The 19,115-nt window shown below is 37.1% G+C and overlaps 1 pseudogene; it reads right to left on the reverse strand.

The window, feature by feature from the left end:
* LOC108316175 overlaps window positions 1–10,712 on the reverse strand; it is a 46,919-nt pseudogene extending 36,207 nt beyond the window's left edge.
* Between the last annotated feature and the right edge of the window lie 8,403 nt (window positions 10,713–19,115).

Consider the following 19,115-nt stretch of genomic DNA (forward strand, 5'->3'; position numbering starts at 1 on the left):
GATCTCCAGGGGTCTCACGAGATTTGAAAAAGTACCCCAGAGATTCTGATATCCCCTCTACAGACCATGTTTCTTGTAGCTGATTTTTTTTTTTCAAATGTGGTTTTAGGCCTTAATTTTGGAAGTGATCCAGATTCAGCAGGTCTAACAGCTGAAGGATATTATATTTATATTTAATGGATATTATATGCCAAGCTGTATGCCAAGTGCTTTTATAGATATAATTTTAGTGCATGTGTCCATAACTTTATTATTAATATTTTACAAACAAAGAAGCTAGGTATAGTGGCTCATGCCTGTAATACTAACACTTTGGGAGGCCAAGGTGGGAAGATGGCATGAATCCAGGAATTTGATACTAGCCTGGGCAACATAGCAAGACCCCATCTCTAAAAACAACTTTTAAAAAAATTTTTTTCTTGGAGTAGTGGCACACGCCTGTACTGTAGTCCCAGCTACTCCTGAGACAAGAGGGTCACTTTAGCCCAGAAATTTGAAGCCTCAGTGAGCCATGATGGTGCCAGCCTGGGCAACAGAGTGAGGCCCCATCTCTATTAAAAAACAAAAAACAGGATCAAACAATGTAAGCAGCATGCCTTTAGTAATAACAGAGCTGGATTTAAACTTTCTAAATCACGTGCAAATCTCTCTTTGAATTATGTGGCTTCGGTCTACTGATCTTTGGAATGAATTAAATACAAAACAACCTTAATCATCCTGTTATTATTGATAACTTCACTACTATAAACTATAGTCATAATATTTCTCCAACTTCAAAACCAAGGAATTTAAAGGGGGAGTTTCCAGTTCTGATAATGGGTGACTCTCCCTATATAAACTCTCAAGAGATATAAAAAAATAAAAATCTGAAGACTATGGAGAGAGATAAAAAGCCATCTGATTCCTTGGCTTGCAGCTCCCCCATCCAGGAGGGGTTTTGACCCTTAAAAGAAGAGTACTACATTTATTGAGATCCACATCCATAGATTTCACATGGAAGAACAACTATTAAAATGGCAGCTGAGTTCTACCTGAATGGAGTCAGTCTATGGTTGGCAGAATAATGTTCACCCACCCCAAAATGTCCATATCCTAATCACTGTGAATATGTTACCTTACATGGCAAAAGAAATGTTGTAGATGAGATTCAGGATATGGGCACAGAGAAGGGGAGGTTATTCTAGATTATCCAGGTGGGCCCGCTGGAGTCAGAGAAAGATATGAGTAGGAGGCAAGAGAGATTTGAAGTCTGATAGGACTTGCAACATTGTTTCTAGCTTTGAAGGTGGAGGATATGGGAGTGGCAAGCCAAGAAATGAGGTAGCCTCTGGAGGTGAGAACAGCCCTGAATTGACAGCCAGCAAGGAGATGGGAACCTTCATCCTGCAAATATAAGGGACCGAATTTTGCCAACAGTCTGAATGAACAAGAAAACAGATTCTTCCCTAGAGCCTCCAGAAGGAGTAATCCCTGCCAATGCCTTGATTTACATCTTGTGAGTTGCTAAGGAAAGGAACAATTAAACCATGCTGTACCTGAACTTCTGACCCACAGAACTGTGAGATAATAAACTTGTGTTGTTTTAAGCCACGTAGGTTTGTGGTAATTTGTTATGGCAGCATTAGAAAACCGATGCTGAAGAAAATGCGTCAATATCTTTAAAGACCTGAAAGAAAAACAAGTGCATATATAGTTCCATATCCAACAAAAACATCCTTCATAAATGAAAGTGAAATAAACACATTATCAGATAAAGGAAAGCTGAGAGAATTTGATGCCTGCAGATCTACACTGTTGCAGCTGCTAAAAGAGTTCTTCAAGATGAAGGGAAATGATATCAGATGGAACTCCACATCTAGAGGAAGAAATTCTAAGAGGGTAAATACAAAAGACAGTTTTCTAAATTTCTTTTAAAAATAGCTGGTCTTTAATGCAAAATTTCAGCATTACATTGTGAGTTTATAAATTAATACAAATGATGAGAGAGGTTAATGGAATTACACAGTTGCAAAGTACTTCTATTTCTTATGAAGAAGTATGATATTAATTCTAAATAAACTGATGAGGCTGTGTATGTGTGTAGTAATATCTAAAAATGTGCAAAAAGATACAGTTAAGCCTTTAGAAAAATTAAGATGGACTTTTTAAAAAAAATGTATATCCAAAAGAAAGCAAGAAGAAGAGGCAGAAATATAAAAAGAGAGATGAGCAAATAGAAAACAAATAATAAAATAATAGACATAAATACAACTCTGGTAATAATTATATTAAATATTAACTGAATAAATTTAGATTGACCGAATGAAATAAAAAGTAACACTCAATTTTACGCTGTTTGTATGGAACACACTTTAAACATAAATCCACAGGTATGTTTTAAGTAAAAGGATGGAAAAAGATATGAGATGCAGACAAGTTAGCACGAGAGAGAGTTGGCACGGCTCTATTAGTGTCGTACAAGGTTCATTTCAAGATAATATGCATCACCGAAGATAAAGATATTTTGTAATAATAAAAGAGTTAATAAGAAGACAAAAGTAACATAAAGGCATATGAACCTAGTAACAAAATTTAACAACATAGAGAGCAAAAAACCTGACATACTAAAGGGAGAAAAAGGTAAATCTACAAACATGGTTGAAGATTTTAAAAGTTCTTTCTTAGTGTTTGACAGCACAACTAGATAAAATAAATCAGCAAGGATATATAAGATTTTATCAACATTATCAATCACTTTGACCTGATTAACATTTATAGAGCATACAGCCAGCAACCTCAAAATACCCATTTTAGGTGTATTCTTTTCAAGTGCAGATGGAGTATTTACCAATGCATCATATGCTATATCATAAAATAAGGAGTTTCAGTCAATTTTAAAAGGTTAAATTTTTACAAGGTATGCTTTCTGGTGACAATGGAGCTAAATTAGAAATCAATAGTAAGAAAACTAGAAAAAAGCACCAAATATTTGAAAATTAAACATATATCTTAATAATCTATGAGTCAGGCAAGACATCAATAGAAGATTAGTAAATATTTCAAACTAAACTATAATGAAAATAAAATGTTAGAATGTGTGAAATGCGGCTAAAGTATTTCATAGAGAGAAATTTGTAGACTTGAAGAATAAGAAACGTTTAAAATCGATCAACTAAGTTTCCCCTTTAAGATTTTAAAACAGGAAGCATAAATGGAACCCAAAATAAGTACATAGAAGGAAATAATAAAAATAAGAGCCAAAATAAGTTATATAGAAAAAATAAAAAGTCCAAGCTACATTTTTTAAAAGATTAATAATTTTGTTAAACCATTAGTAGTACTGGGCGCAGTGGCTCATGCCTGTAATCCCAGCACTTTGGGAAGCCGAGGCAGGTGGATCACCTGAGGTCAGGAGTTCAAGACCAGCTTGTCCAACATGATAAAATCCTGTCTCTGCTAAAAGTACAAAAATTAGCTGAACGTGGTGATGGGCGCCTATAATCCCAGCTACTCAGGAGGCGGAAGTTGCAGTGAGCCAAGATTGTGCCACTGCACTCCAACCTGGGTAACAAGAGTGAAACTCATTCTCAAAAAAAAATTAGCAATACCAATGGAGGACACAAGAAGAAAGAAAAAAATGCAAATCACTAGAAAAAAGAGTGGTTATTATAGATCCATAGTTAGTAAAACAATTTTTTAAAAATCAACAACTTTATGCCAATAAATTCAGCAACCTAGATAAATTGCATACATGAATGCAACTTTAAAATGTTACAAGAAGAAATAAAATAAATAGGAAATCTCAATAGCTTTATTTCTACTTCCCTCACAAAACCACACACTAGGCCAGTTTGTTTAGACTAATGAGTTCTGTCAAGCATTTAAGGAAGAGCTAATACCAATACACAAAATCTTTCAGAAAACAGAGGAAAGAATACTTCCCTATTTGTTTTGAGACCAAAATAACCCTGATACAGAACCTGAAAAAAAATGTTACAAGAAAAGGATGTTACACATCACTGTATCTCACAAATATTGATGCAAAATTCTCTAACAATCTATTACAGGTCAAATATAGTAATATATAAAAAATCTTAATAGAATATTAATAGGTCAATTAATCCTAGGAATGCAAGGTTGGTTTGACATTTGAAAATCAATCAATGTGGCATACCATACCATAATAAGAGATTTAAAAAAAAAACTATAGAATCAGCTCAGTGGAGTCATTAAAAGCACTTGACAAAGTACAACAACCATTTGTGATTTAAAACTTCTAGCAAATTAGAAAGAGAAGGAACTTTCTTAATCTGATAAAGAGCATTTAGGAAACCTAAAATTAGCATCACAATTAATGGTAAAAAAGTAAGTCCTTTTCCCCTTAGATTAGAGCAAATCAAGTATGTATGCGCCTGTGTATAGTTTACTGGGTGATTAAGTCAGCATAAGAAGAAAAAAACAAACATAAAATTAGCAAGAAAGAAGCCAAACTGCCTTTATTCACAGACAGCATGACTTTTTTGTCCAGAATAATCTACAAAAACACTTATAACTAGCAAGATCATAGGAAACAAATTCAATATACAAAAATCCATTGTATTTCTATATAGTAGCAACAAATATTTGGAAATTAAAATTTTAAAATACTTTTTTCAATAGCTTTAAAGATATGAAATACATATGGGATACATTTAACAAAATATATGCCTTATGTATTTCTCCTGCTGAGGCAGAAGAATTGCTTGAACCCAGGAGGCGGAGGTTGCAGTGAGCTGAGATCGCGCCATTGCACTCCAGCCTGGGCGACAAGAGTGAAACTCCATCTCAAAACAAAACGAACAAACAAAAAAACAAAAAACCCACACCATCAAAATTTTAAATATATCTTCACCAAAAGACACCATTAGGAAAATATGAAAGTAAGCTACATACTAAGAGGAAGTATTTACAATACGTATCTGAAGACAGACTTATAAATAACGAGGTAACCCAGTTTCTCAAGTGGGCAAAAAAACTTAGATACTTCACAGAGAAAGATATACAGATAGCCAATAAGTACATAAACAATGTTATCACCAACATTCATCAGGAGAATGCAAATTATAATCACAAGAAAATATTCACATTCAGTAGAATGGATATAAGTAGAAGACTGACACCACTAAATGTTGGCAAAAAATGCAAAGCAACCAGAATCCTCATCTTCTGATGATGACTATGTGAATTGGCACAACCTCTTTGTGAAAAGTGGTTTTACTTTGTAAAAGGTTTGACAATTTCTTATGAAGTCAAACATATACCTACCCTTTGACCCAGTGATTCTACTTTTGTATATTTACCTAAGGGAGATGAAAACGTAACATCCACAAAAAGACATACACAAAGTGTTCATGTGTTCATACCAGTTTTTGTTCAAGCCAGCCTAATATTGGAATCACCCCAAAAGTCCATCAACAACAGAATGGGTAACACCGCTGTGATATATTCATACCATACAGTATGACTTAGCAATCTAAACAGTGACTTATTACTTACATATTTGTGTCAATGAATCTCAAGTATTATGTTGAGTGAAAAAAGTTAGACACAAAATAGGATATACTATTGGGTATGTATAATATATATATTAGTCAGTTTGTGCTGCTATAACAACATACCACAGACTGGGTAATTTAAAAAGAACAGAAATTTCTTTCTCACAGTTCTGGAGGTTGAGAATTCCAAGATCAAGATCAAGGCGCTAACCTTGATCTGGTGAGAGTATTCTCACGGCATTCTCACGGGGCAGAAGGGGAAGATAGTTTAAGCTAGCTAGATGCTGCCTGATGCCTCTTTTAAAACTATCATTTTTTGTTTTATTATTATTATTATTTTGAGATGGAGTTTTGCTCTTTCACTCAGGCTGGAGTGAAGTGGCATGATCTCCACTCACTGCAACCTCTGCCCCCGGGGTTCAAGCGATTCTCCTGCCTCAGCCTCCAGTGTGTGGGATTACAGGCTTGCACCACTGTACCTGGCTAACTTTTGTGCTTTTAGTGGAGACAAGGTTTCACCATGTTGGCCAGGCTGGTCTTGAACTCCTTACCTCAGGTGATCCACCCTCCTCAGCCTCCCAAAGTGCTGAGATTACAGGTATGAGCCACAGCACCTGGCCCTAAAGCATCTTAATCTCAGTAGAGAGGGAGCAGCCCTCATGGCCTAATCACCTTGTAAGGGTCTTACCTGTTAATGCTGTCATAATAGCGACACCTGAATTTTGGAGAGGATCAAGTTTCAACATGAAATTTGAAGGGGACAAAAACATTCAACCCATAGCAACTGTGATGTACTATATATAATAAGGCAAAATGTATGTCTAGTAATTGGAATCAGAATGGTGGTTACCTCTGAGAGGAAGGCTTAACTGGAAGGAGACACCAAGAAATTTTCTGGGGTTTTGGAAATGTTCTGCATCAGTTGTGGTGGTGGCGATGTGGATGTATTCTTTTATCAAAATTCATCAACTTATAACATAAGATGTATGCTTTTTCCTGTATGTAATTTTTTACCTCAAAAAAAAAATGTAGCAATGGAGCGAAGTCAACAATTTGAGACTGGCTGCTAGACATTTGAAAAAAAAAAAACAGGTCATAGTGTGCTGGCATGCTTTGGATTTTACTAACTGTAAGAAAATACATTTTATTATACACTTGACATTTAATATATATCAAGCATCTTAAATATTAATCAAAAATTGATTTAGAAACATTAGAACCTTAGCACATTCCTCTTGAGTAATGGATTTTCACACATTGGCCTTGCCTGGTTCCACGCATCCCTTCCCCCTTGGTAAATGAATGCAGGCTATTGAGGCTGTTTTGCAGATCAGAGCTTCATTTTCCATATACTTGACCACTTTATAGTATTTGAACATTTCTCAGAATGCATTTTTCCTAATGTGGAACTTTTATATGAGAATGTCTCTAATATAAGGCTACTTGCCATTATTTAAGTGAAATATGACCTGTTGCTTGCAACTGGATTTAAATGCTAAGTCAATCTTGAACAAAAAATTGAGACCAGTTAAATATTTTTTCAAAAGCCCTGTTTTGGCAAATACTAAGGGAAACAAAGAGCTGGCACAATTTTATATTTAAGATCTGTTTAGCAAATAAGGAATGGTTACTTGGAGTAGAGAGAAAACTTAGCAAAAGCTGATAAACAAAAATTCAAATTACTGGTACTCTACTTTTGAGTTACATGGTAGGTCATTTTTAGTTATATGCAGCTTCTTTCTAAAGAGCAGTGACACTCCTGTTTCTGTAATAACTGACTGGGCAAAAACCTTTGCTCTTCTGGTATTGCATTTTACCAAATCAACTGAAACATAAATAGAATTAGACTTAAGGGTGTTTGGCACGATGTCATACTATGGTTGTGTTGCTCTTGACCTAAATGATCTATTCCAAAAGAATGAACTGAGGAGACCCATTAATGATCCCATAATAGAGTCAGGCCCTGTGGGCATACTTTCTCTTTTTATTTCGGGGGATTTAGAAGCTGACCTTTCAACTCAAAACAGGGGAATTTGGGCTCTTTCCTTGGCATAATTGAAAGTTAGCCCATGTAAGCATTCTTCCCCTCTTATCTGTGGAAGGTAACACTGTGTCAGAGATGTTTTTCCCATTTGTAGACGTAGATACTATAATAACAGCAAACTGGGGGACTTGGGGTTTTTGAAGCCGCAGAGTGAGGCAGAGATAAGCAACAGTTACACTTCAGGTTCCCAGTTCTTGCTCCAATAGTTCAGTGTTTGTGTTGTCAGGCAAATGGACTTATAATCAGTTGATATGAGTGCCTTTGAGCTAATACAAGATGATTATAAAAGGCCTTGACTAAAAGCTTAAAGAGTTATACACTGAGTTCAAATAACTCAAAAGAAATGCAATTAGGAAAAGAAATATTAGGCAGAAATATAACTTGCTTGCCAATCTAACCAGGTTGGCTTCTCATTTATTCATTCAAACATGCTGTTTAGCTGTGTAGGTTGCGGAAGCTCAAAGATATTTAAGATGATTTTGCTGGGTTTTTTTTTAATCCCTGCTTTAAAGTAACTTTCACCCTATTGTAAGAACAAGAAATACACACTGGAAAGCTTGAATTAAGTAACAGGAAGAGATTCAAATAATGTTAGAGCGTATCCCTCAAAGAAGTGTTACAAGTCAAAGATCATCAGTGATTATGCAGATTTTGAGAAGGAAATTGAATATCCAGGAAGGACTGAATCTTGTCTGCACAAAGTGCTTACCTGGCTGCCACTTCAGCCATTTATCCAATTTGTTAGTTTTCACTATTGTGAAGAATGTGTGTGTATTCTCAACAGAATAGAATGAGCTGCAGTTATTATTACATATATGTTTAAATGCCAGAGATGCCTGTTATAATTCTTAATACAATGTATTGTCATCGGTTATTTTCCTGTTTGTCTCTTTTTCTATATTCAATGTCCCTGAGGACATAAACTGTGATATAACAACAACCAACATTTATTAAGCTCTTACTGCATACCAGGTATCATTTTAAATTTCAAACATTTTCCATGTATTAACTCACTTAGCCCTCCTAATAACATCATAACATAGGTATCATCCCCATGTTTAGAGATGAGGAAATTGAGGCATGGAGAACTGAAGAAACATACTCGGACGGGACAGAGAACTTGTGGCAGAGCTGGGCTACGAAAACAAGCAGTCTGGCACTAAAAGATCATGCCTTCATCTGTACACTGTGCCACGTCTCATCTTAGTATTATTTGTGCCTAAAATAATGAGTGGCACAGTATCATTGGCCAGATGAACACATGGATGAGGAATAGTTTATATAACTATGAGTTTTCAAAAAGGGATCTGAGTATTAAGGCAAGCACATGGGAAGCAACTGGAGAAAGCTTCACTGAGGATCACCCTGGAGCATACAGCGCACACAGGTGCCCCCAGAAATGGCAGGATGTCCCCAAACCATGGATGTCCTTATGCTTTTAGTCCTTCCTCTGTCTCTTTCTACAGCTACAGTGTACGTTTTGGCTCGGATGATTGTCCAATCAAAGCTTTTTCAAAGAGCAACCCCCACTCTTTGCTATACTCTGAATGTTTGCATCACTCCAAAATTTCATGTATTGAAAGCTAATCCCCAATATGACAATATTTGGAGATGGGGCCTTTGGGAAGTGATTAGGTCATGAGTGTAGAGCTCTCATGAATGGGATTAGTGTCCTTATAAAAAAGGCCCCAGAGAGCTCCTTTGCCCCTTCTGCCTGTGAGGACACAGTGAGAAGATGGCCATCTATGAAATGGGAAGTAGGCTGTTACCAGACACTGAATCTCAATCTTGGGCTTCCCTAATCCTGGGCTTCCCAGCCTCCAGAACTATGAGAAATCAATTTCAGTTTTTTTATAATATACCCTAGTTTCAGTTGTTTATAATACGCCTCAGCCTAAACAGACTGAAATACCCTCAAACTCACTCAAGTATTAAGTTCATGAAGAGAAATCTCATGGATGTAAGTGGAAGAACATATACTGGGGTAGAGAAAGAACCAATTCCTAGAGTTAGAGTGTGACCCAAGGGAGTCCTCCAAAATGTGTCTGCTACAAGAGTGTTAAATTCATACTTTTAAATGTTATGAAGTAAATGTCACTTAAGGATTTATTATGTTTTTCTCATGGTTTAGGGATCTAAACTGCTCAAATGAAAATACTTAAAACTCCTCATTCAAAGAGGCAGTGGCTTATCTTTATCAGCCACGCAAACCTAGTTAGGTCCTGCAAGGCATCTGACCATGTATCCCAAGGGATCTGGCCAAAACCAAAGTTTTCATGCCTTTCCTCTGAATACATGGTATTCATTCATTAAAGCATTCATTTCCTCATTTATCTATGCATCCATTCATTCATTCATTCAGTGACCTTGCTGTTCTTTGTTCTTTGCTTTGTATTTGCCACGGCCGGCACCAGGCGGTGCATATACAGTGGTTAGCAGAACGGTTTCAGGCTGCGATCTCTTGAAGATTACAGTTTACCGGTGTCAATATATAAACATGTGTCTTAGTGAATATCTGTATATGCCATATGTAATTCTTAGGCATTTAATTTCTGAGTCTTGTTTTTTCATATGCATAATGGGGTGAAAACAGGCCTCGCCTTTTTCACGTGATGGAGTGAGACTTAATGAAGTTCCCTATTTTAAATGTAAAAACAGAACCCACAAATAAAATGTCCTTATTTAATCAGTTAACTCACATCGATAATGTTGATAGCTGGAGCAGCTTGTTGCTTCAGAGGTTTTAGGAAGCAGACTGGGGTGGTATAAAGAGCTCGGCTTTTAAGAAACTGACATCTTGAATTCAGACATCACCAGTTACTACCTGTGTCTCCTTTTACATAACCTCTCTGGACTTAATTTCCTCATCTCTAAGAAGAGATTTACCATGCCTACCTTGCAAGGTAGTTTGAAGGACAAAAGAGAGTTTGTAAATCACTTGACACAATTAAGTCTTCAATAAATGCGGCTGTTAATTTCAGTATCATCAGTTGTTCAGAAATCAGGTATTAGGACTCTTAGTTTTCCTGAATATCTTCCTTCTACCCTTCTTACCGCTTCCTGATTCTGCCACTCTTGTATCCACTGGCACTGTAGTCACTCCCTGTGGTGCCACAGTTGAGGACTGCCTTCCCAATCAATATTCTGTGCTCCATCATAACCCTCCTTGTTTCATCAACAGAAACTAACATCTCTCATCCTAGTCCCTCAGCGTCCTGCTTTCCATGTGGATGCCCGAGGCTGATGTTATCATTCTGAGATGAATTCTGTTGGTTCATTTGTTGTATGCCAAGTGTGTGCCAGGTGTTTTATCTCAGGTGTTCCTCCAAGGCAAATATTATTTCCATTTTATAGACATGTGGGATATTATCCCAAATCCACACAGTAGAAAGTGGGAAAACTGAGATCTGAGCTCCTTCCGTGGAATCTAATACTTAGTGACTCTATATAGACAAATATGAGTTAGAAAGAAATACAACCTTTAAGATACAGCACTAAGCAAGCAAATAGTTGGGGACTGTGTTTTAAGAAATACTTGGCTTTTATAAAAGCAAGTGCATAAGACAGCTGATTAACTGTTCTTTAATGAGCACCAGTTACATGCCAGGGACTGTCCCAGATGTTCAACATACAGAGATGGATAAGCATGATCTTGCTCAAAGAAGCTCATGTAGCTAGAGGAAGAGAAGGGAGGATAAAGTCCTGTGACTATGAAATAATTAGTTCAGCCTCGATTGGGTATGGTGTAGTCAGGGCATATTTCATGTGTAGGTTTTGGTGGAAGGTGCTCACAGACAGAGGAAGGAGAAAAGGTGGCTCCAAGATCAAGTAAATAGCGTGACAAGGCGACAAAGGTGTAAGACAAAGGAGCTGTTGGAAGGACTGCAAGAAGGAGTAAGGCTCGATAGAACAATATGTTCATGGAAAAGAGTGAGAAAGGAAGCTAAGGAAGTGTGTTAGGGTGAGCCAAAGGACCGAAAAGTCTTTGATGTTATGCTGAGGCATTTGGACTTGAGTCTATAACTGATGAAGAGCCATAAAAAGTCTTTGTTTAAAACTGTATTTTAAAATAATAACTGTGTGAGTATCATCTGACCCCACTGAGTTGGCGTATGGTTTTTAAGATACCAGAGATCACATTGTGCCTCCCTCCTGGATATACTGTAGGGTAAAACCTTAGTATAATTCAGTCTGAATGAACAATAGTAATTAGTCCTGAACTATGCCTTGGTGTTATAATGCACTGCACATGGTGATAGAAAATAAGCCCCCAGGGACTCATAGACAAAATGAATGAATTATTGAAGTCCCTGTACTAATTTTATCTCTGGTGTAGAGGTTGAACTATCCATTAGAGAAATTCTAGGGGGAAAAAAAGCCTAATTTGCCACAAAACCCCAATTTTCTATCCTATTGCCACCTTTCCTTTCTATCTTGAATTCTATTTGAGGCTGTAACTTTCCTAAATCAGATTCTAGAGTTTTAGGAGCTGTGCATCAGTAGCTCTGGCATGGCTTGGAGTCTTCCTCAATCCAGCAATGGAGCTAAAATGAAAATAGAATTACCAAAAGGGCAGATGCAGTATCTTCTATCACTTTTATTATATTATATTTTAGCAGCTGAGACAGGAGGGGAGAATATTATAGAATCAGCTTGCTGCAGTCTCGCCTATAATTATATTTTTCCTTGATAAGGCATTGGCAAGTAGCCCACCAAAATATTGATGCGAAACTTGATCTCCCAGGGATGTGGAATTTCTCCAGCCCTGGGATTGAGACTGAGAGATTTTGGAAGTGTTTGGCAGCTGTAGTAAATTCAGGAGCTGGAGGTAAGGAACAATTCTTCTAGTACAAGCCTAAAGTCAATATATTATATAACTACAAAAGACACACTCCTCACTGTACTTTTATACTCTTCATTGGATCTTGTCCAGCTCATGTTATCTTACATAGATGTAAACATACACTTTACGTACTATTTGAGAAAAGCCTGGAGTCCTATAAAGTTTTTATAAATTTAAATATAGGGATGGATATGTTAATTATAAGTAGAAATGTGGATTCAGAATTTCCCTTAAAATAAGAAACAGTGAAAAATTATCTGCATGCCCCATTTTATCACATAATTTGAGTTTGGCTCTCTCCTTGCTATCTTTTTAATACACACAGGCCAATCTTCTTCTTTTTGGAGACAAAATCTTGCTCTGTTACTCAGGCTGGGGTGTAGTGGTACAATCATAGCTCACTGCAGGCTTGACCTCTCAGGCTCAAGCAATCCTCCTGCCTCAGCCCCCTGAGTAGCTGAGAATAAAAGCACATGCTACCGTACCTGCAAATTTTAATTTCTCCTTTTTTCAAATAATTTGCTACAATATGGACATATAGCATCAATAGAGTTTGTGGATAACTACAGTTATGTTTATAAGTGAAGTCATTTAAATTAGAGCCTATGTAGTTATTTCCCTAGGTGAAACTGTAGGCATTATATCCTCTGGCCTATTAGACCACCAGAGTTCAGCAGTAGTGTATCAGAAGGCTAGTGGCAGAGTGAAAGGAGCATAAGGTTAGGATTCAGACACACCTGAATTTAAAATCCCAACTCTGACACTTATGAGCTTCGTGAGCTTAATGAGCATCTAAATCTCTTTCATCATGTGTAAGCATATAAGGAATAAAATGGTATTACGGGGCCAGGCATGGTGGCTCACGCCTATAATCCCAGCACTTTGGGAAGTCAAGGCGGGTGGATCATGAGGTCAAGAGATTGAGACCATCCTGGCCAATATGGTGAAATTCTGTCTCTACTAAAAATACAAAAATTAGCTGGGCAGGGTGGCTTACGCCTGCAGTCCCAGCTACTCGGGAGGCTGAGGCAGGAGAATCACTTGAACCCCGGAGGCAGAGGTTACAGTGAGCTGAGATGGTGCCACCGCACTCCAACCTGGTGACAGAGTGAGACTCTGTCTCAAAAAAAAAAAGAAAAAAAAATGGTATTAGGCACAAGAAGTACCCAATCATTGTTGGCACCTAGTAGGCATTATTTTCCCCTATTTTCTTTCCTACCTCAGAATGTATTTTTGCATGAATGGCCAGAATACCAGGAAATTTACATCACAGATTATCTATTAAGTAAAGGATCTGGTGACCAAGGTTTTCAAAATGGCTTCAGGTGTGATTTTTTTTTTTTTTTTTAATGTTGCCATGTATTTATATCAAGTCATACAATTTGGCTCCGTCCCACTGTAATCTTATCTTGAGTTGTAATCCCTGTAATTTCTACATATTATGGGAGGGACCTGGAGGGAGGTAATTGAATCTTGGGAGCAGTTTCTCCCATGCTGTTCTCAAGATAGTGAGTGCATTCTCAAGAGATCTGATGGTTTAGTAAGCATCTGGCATTTTCCCTGCTGGCAGTCATTCCCTCTCTCCTGCCACCTGTGAAGAGGTCCCTTCTGCTATGATTGTAAGTTTCCTGAGGCCTTCCCAACCATGTGGAATTGTGAGTCAAACCTCTTTTATTTATAAATTACCCAATCTCGGGTATTTCCTTACAGCAGCATGAGAATGGACGAATACAGCAAGCCAGTTTTGTAAAAAATGATTTAATATAGCTTTACAAATAAGTACAGTCGGTTGAGTAAATGATAGTATAGTAAAAAGATAGAAAAACAGGGACAAAATATTGTAAACCAGTTGCTGTATCTGAGTACAATATTTGGTCAGGAAATTTACCGAGGAATTTCCATTATATTTAAAAAAGCAAAGATGACTTCATCAGAGGAGACCGATTTTACTCTGATACTCAGTTCTAGAAAAAAGAAAGTTCTGATTTGAGTAATTGTATTGAGACTCTTCAGAGGGATTACCTATTTTTAATATGACAGGCAATATTCTTAATTCACACCCTTGAGCCTCTAACTAGAGCATTCAGGCCTGACCATGGCAGCAGGATGTATACAAGGTCTCTCCAGATTCTCGGTTAGAGGCCCCAATTCTAAGAATCTAGCTTCACAAGCAACCCAGAGACACTGTGCTAAGTGGAGATTTCCTAGGCTCTAAAGTGAAACCAACTTCGATTCAAACTCAGATCTTCCTCCTACTGTCCTTGAAGTTTGGACAAGTTTGTGTGGCTTTCAAATCATAGTAAAAACTGATTAATAATACATCTTAGAGTGTTAGTAAGCATTTAATGAAAAAATGTATGGAAAGGGAAAAGTATGTGCCTAAATAGTCTGCCTTTGGTCCCGGGAGTACCACTTCATTCATTTTCTAAGCACATTACAAATTTGAATTGTGAATCTCTGTTGGGCTCTATGCATCCTTCTGTTGGAAAACCCTCAACAAAGAGATGCTTTCAAGACATCAGCTCCTTAACAAATGCTTGTGTGCATCCACGTGTGCATGTATACACATATGTAAGAGATTAGTTCTTACATATTACATTGTGAATCATGAAAAACTATACCAAAGAATTATGCCCATTCTACCTTGTTTAAAGTGCTGCTGTTTCCACTTTAATTCCAAACTTAGGTCCTACATTATTGGCAGGATTGCAAATTTGAAATTCTTAGTCCTAATAGTGGTACTATCCAGTCAATATTGTGTTTCTTTGTTTTTTCAACACTGTACATACTTAAAGATCATCTTCTATATAAACCAGTTCATCTTTCTACATTTCTTCCATATTCACATGGTAGACAGAATAATCTTCCAACAAATAGAGCCTGTTATCAATTTAGATCACAAGACTGGGACTTGGGAAAAACAAAAATCAAATAGAATTAAGACTTCTCTCTTCTTTTATTTAAAGCTACACTTCCATTATAAGAAAAAAGGAAGGATTATAATTCATCAGAAGTTTGAGATTTTTGCCCCATATCCAAGTCTGAAGGAAAAAACAATTTTTGTCTGGTCAATTTTCTAAGCATTTCCTTTTCTCATCCTTTATTTGGAATATTTTCCATTGTTTTATTAATCAAGATAGATCCTCATGCATGTAATCATATAAAGTTCTTGAAGAATTATTTGTATATCATATATAATAAAAATTTTTGATAATTTAGATCTCTTAATAACCTGAAGTTTACATAAGGCATTATGAAACTACATCAGCAACTTAGTGTAATGACGGTGACAATCAAAGGGGTGATAACAGATCTTTGATAAAGGTATGTCCTTCTTTCCATGGGGCTCCAGCTCTAGTAGAAGAGAGGCAATGTATTTACATATTTGGGTTTTTTAAAATTATATTTAACATATCTCTAAAGTAATTGGATTAAGGCAGCAGACAGAAAATATTCTAGGCAGCTATTCAACTCATTTTCTTCTTGTTCTTTTTTATTTTGTTTATTTATTTTTTATTTTTGTAGAGATGGACTCTTTCTATGTTGCCTGGGCTGGTTTTGAACTTCTGGTTCTATATTTTCCAACAACCAATTTACCGACCACAGATTGGTTCCAGTCTGGGGAGGCAGTGTACCACAGTCTTCATAATGGGGTTGCCACAGGTGGTAATCTCTACCAAGGTATTGTGTATGCTTGGTTATTGTAACCTAGTTTTCTGAGGACACATGACCCCATAATAGAACAGAGTCTGGACCCCTCCTAGGTGCCTCATATATTATAAGACCCAGTTCAAGACAGTATTAATGTTTACTATCCCCATTAAATAATCTCATAGCTTTCCCGTTTTAGAAACAGGTACTCCAAAAATAAATCTTCAAAACTAAAATTGGAATTATCTATGCCATGTCTATATAGCGATGTAAAATATACATTAGTGCTGTTAGATTTTGAAAGTATTTGGTGGTGCTACCATATTTTAAATGGGCTCCTATTACCTTTAGACTTTCATAGAACAACAGATAATTGAAGATTTGAAAGTTTGCCTAATTGAATTTGGGAGGTTGTAGAAATGTTTCTACCAAGAAAAACAAGAGTTCTGGATTCCTGCTTTTAGCATCCATAGGAAGGGGTATATTCTATAGTTTTACAAGAGAGAATAATTAACCTAGTATTATGGGAGGGGCATTGAATCAAGTTTCTTTAAGACATAGTCTTATACGAAGATGAGTAAATAAGTTCAGGTTTTATTACATTACACATAGCATAAACTATAATTTAATACTTTACCGAAGCCTTATCCCAAAATGTATGCCATAGATTTTAAATAAATTCTGGTGAAACATTTAAAGAGCTTGTGTTCCAGGTAGATAGACCTATGAAATAGCTTAGAGTTGGTTAGGAAAAATGTTGTTTTGTCTGTAAGACAAAGAAAATTTAAGTAGCTTATAAAGATTATTCATGGTCCTTAAACATTTTGCTTTTAGGGGGAAGATGTTATTTCAAAAAAAAAATTTTTTTTTAACCGCAGGCAACAATTTTTCTACCTAAAGAAGGACTATCAGCCATGAATAGATCTAAGCTGAAGTGGGGGAAAAAAAAGTGATCTGAATACTTAAAGTCATGCAAGAAAGATACTTAGATTATTTTAGTTCTCAAAAAGAAAGTACAGCGGAGAGAAAAACATACAATGTTGAACATAACAATCTGCAGGGCTAAATATGTAAAAAGTAGAACCATGTGGTTAATATCAAATTCTGTAGACAATACACAGTCTTTCACATCGTGGAAGTTAAATTTTTTAATGTAGCCTAAGATCTATTTTTATAGATAGGTGAAGTGAAAGATTACAAAAAGTGAAAGGAACTCGGCAAATCTTACCCTCCCTGTATACCAAAAACATCACCTCTAGCTTTACTAGTATTAGAAGCACTGTTTGACAGTACATGCATGTTAATGTGAATGTTGGGCTAGATTTTAGATTTCTATCTTTGTCTATTTATAAATAAATATCAAATTGTGTTTGTAGAGATGGGCATCTCATTGGGACCGTGTGGGAGCAAAGAAACTCTAATGATGATATTATAATAATATCATGACTATGCACATAAACCTCACTGTGTGCCAGACATTTTTTTTTTTTAAGTCGTCTTCTGAATTAATGCAGTGAGTTTCTGTGATGGTTGATATTAAGTGTCAACTTGATTGGATTGAAGGATACAAAGTATTGTTCCTGAGTTTGTCTGTGAGGGTGCTGCCACAGGAGATTAACATTTGAGTCAGTGGACTGGGAGACGCAGACCCACCCTCAGTCTTGGTGGGCACAATCTAATCAGCTGCCAGCACAGCTAGAATAAAAGCAGGCAGAAGAACATGGAGGGACCAGACTGGCTGAGTCTTCCGACCTTCATCTTGCCCCCATGCTGGTTGCTTTTTGGCCTCAAACATCAGACTCCACGTTCTTCAGCTTTTGGACTCTGCACTTATACTACTGGTTTGCCAGGGGCTCTAGGGCCTTCAGCCACAGACTGAGGCTGCACTCTTGGCTTCTTTACTTTTGAGGTTTTGGGACTTGGACTGGCTTCCTTCTTGCTCCTCAGCTTGCAGACAGCCTACTGTGGAACTTCACCTTGTGATGGCATGAGTCAATGCTCCTTAATAAACTCCCTTTCATATATGCATCTATCCTATTAGCCTGTCCCTCTAGAGAACCCTGACAAATGCAGTTATTATCCCCACTGTTTCTTTTCTATCAATATCCTCACTTGACAGATGAGGAAACTAAGATACAATGAAGTTATAGAGTTAACTCAGGATCACACTGCTAGTTAAGTGGCAAAATAGGAATTTAGGCCAAGGAAACAAGTTCTATAGTCTGCTTTATTGTTAACTACTCCACTATGAGCTAAGATTTAAACTCTTCACCTCACAGACTGAATGTAATTAATACACAAGTTTTCATATGTTGATCATCACTGGTGCTGCAGTTCATGGAGAAAATAAATTCCCTTTGGGTGATCTACTTTGACTGTATCTTCAAGGAGAGACATCTGGAGACACAATACTGAGAGGTGTAGAAGGACTGAACATATTATTGAACTTTGGAAATTGGCCAAACTTTTTCCCTGCCAAATGGGAATTCTGGGCTCCATCTGAGCTGGGTTCTGCGGCTCTGATAGGTGTGTGGGTGGTCAAATCTGGCTTGGTTGCAGGAGTGGGGCAAAAGATGAAGGAGTACGGGGAGAAAGATTCTTTAGGGTCCTGAGGACCCATGGAGAAAGACCATACAACTTTGTTGATTACTTGCGCTGTGAATGCATGGTCTACAACCTCAACCGGGTCCTCAAAGCTACCTAGTCAGCACTGTTTTCAATAGTTTGCTTGCTCTTCCTGGGTTCCATAGTAAACTGTGTTTTAAAAATCATGTCCTCCCACCACTGATCCTTAACTTTTCCACTTCACTCTTAGCTTGGAAAAAAGAGTCATCAGCTTGGAATTCCCTTGGTCTCCCATCAAGGATTTCCCACATAAGCATCCACTTTTGGCCCCTTTCCTGTCTCAGTGGGTGTCGTTCCTATTAGTGCCTGGTTTTCTATTTCCATTCAGGTTCCTACTCTTCCTGCCTGCTCAGAGTCCTCACAGCTCATGTAACTGTTTATCCACTTTTCTGGTTTTGGATTTTTTTTTTTTTTTTTGAGACAAGTTCTCACCCTGCCC

This window comes from Cebus imitator, unplaced genomic scaffold (genome assembly GCF_001604975.1).
Source record: "Cebus imitator isolate Cc_AM_T3 unplaced genomic scaffold, Cebus_imitator-1.0 Scaffold183, whole genome shotgun sequence".
Taxonomy (NCBI): Eukaryota; Metazoa; Chordata; class Mammalia; order Primates; family Cebidae; genus Cebus; species Cebus imitator.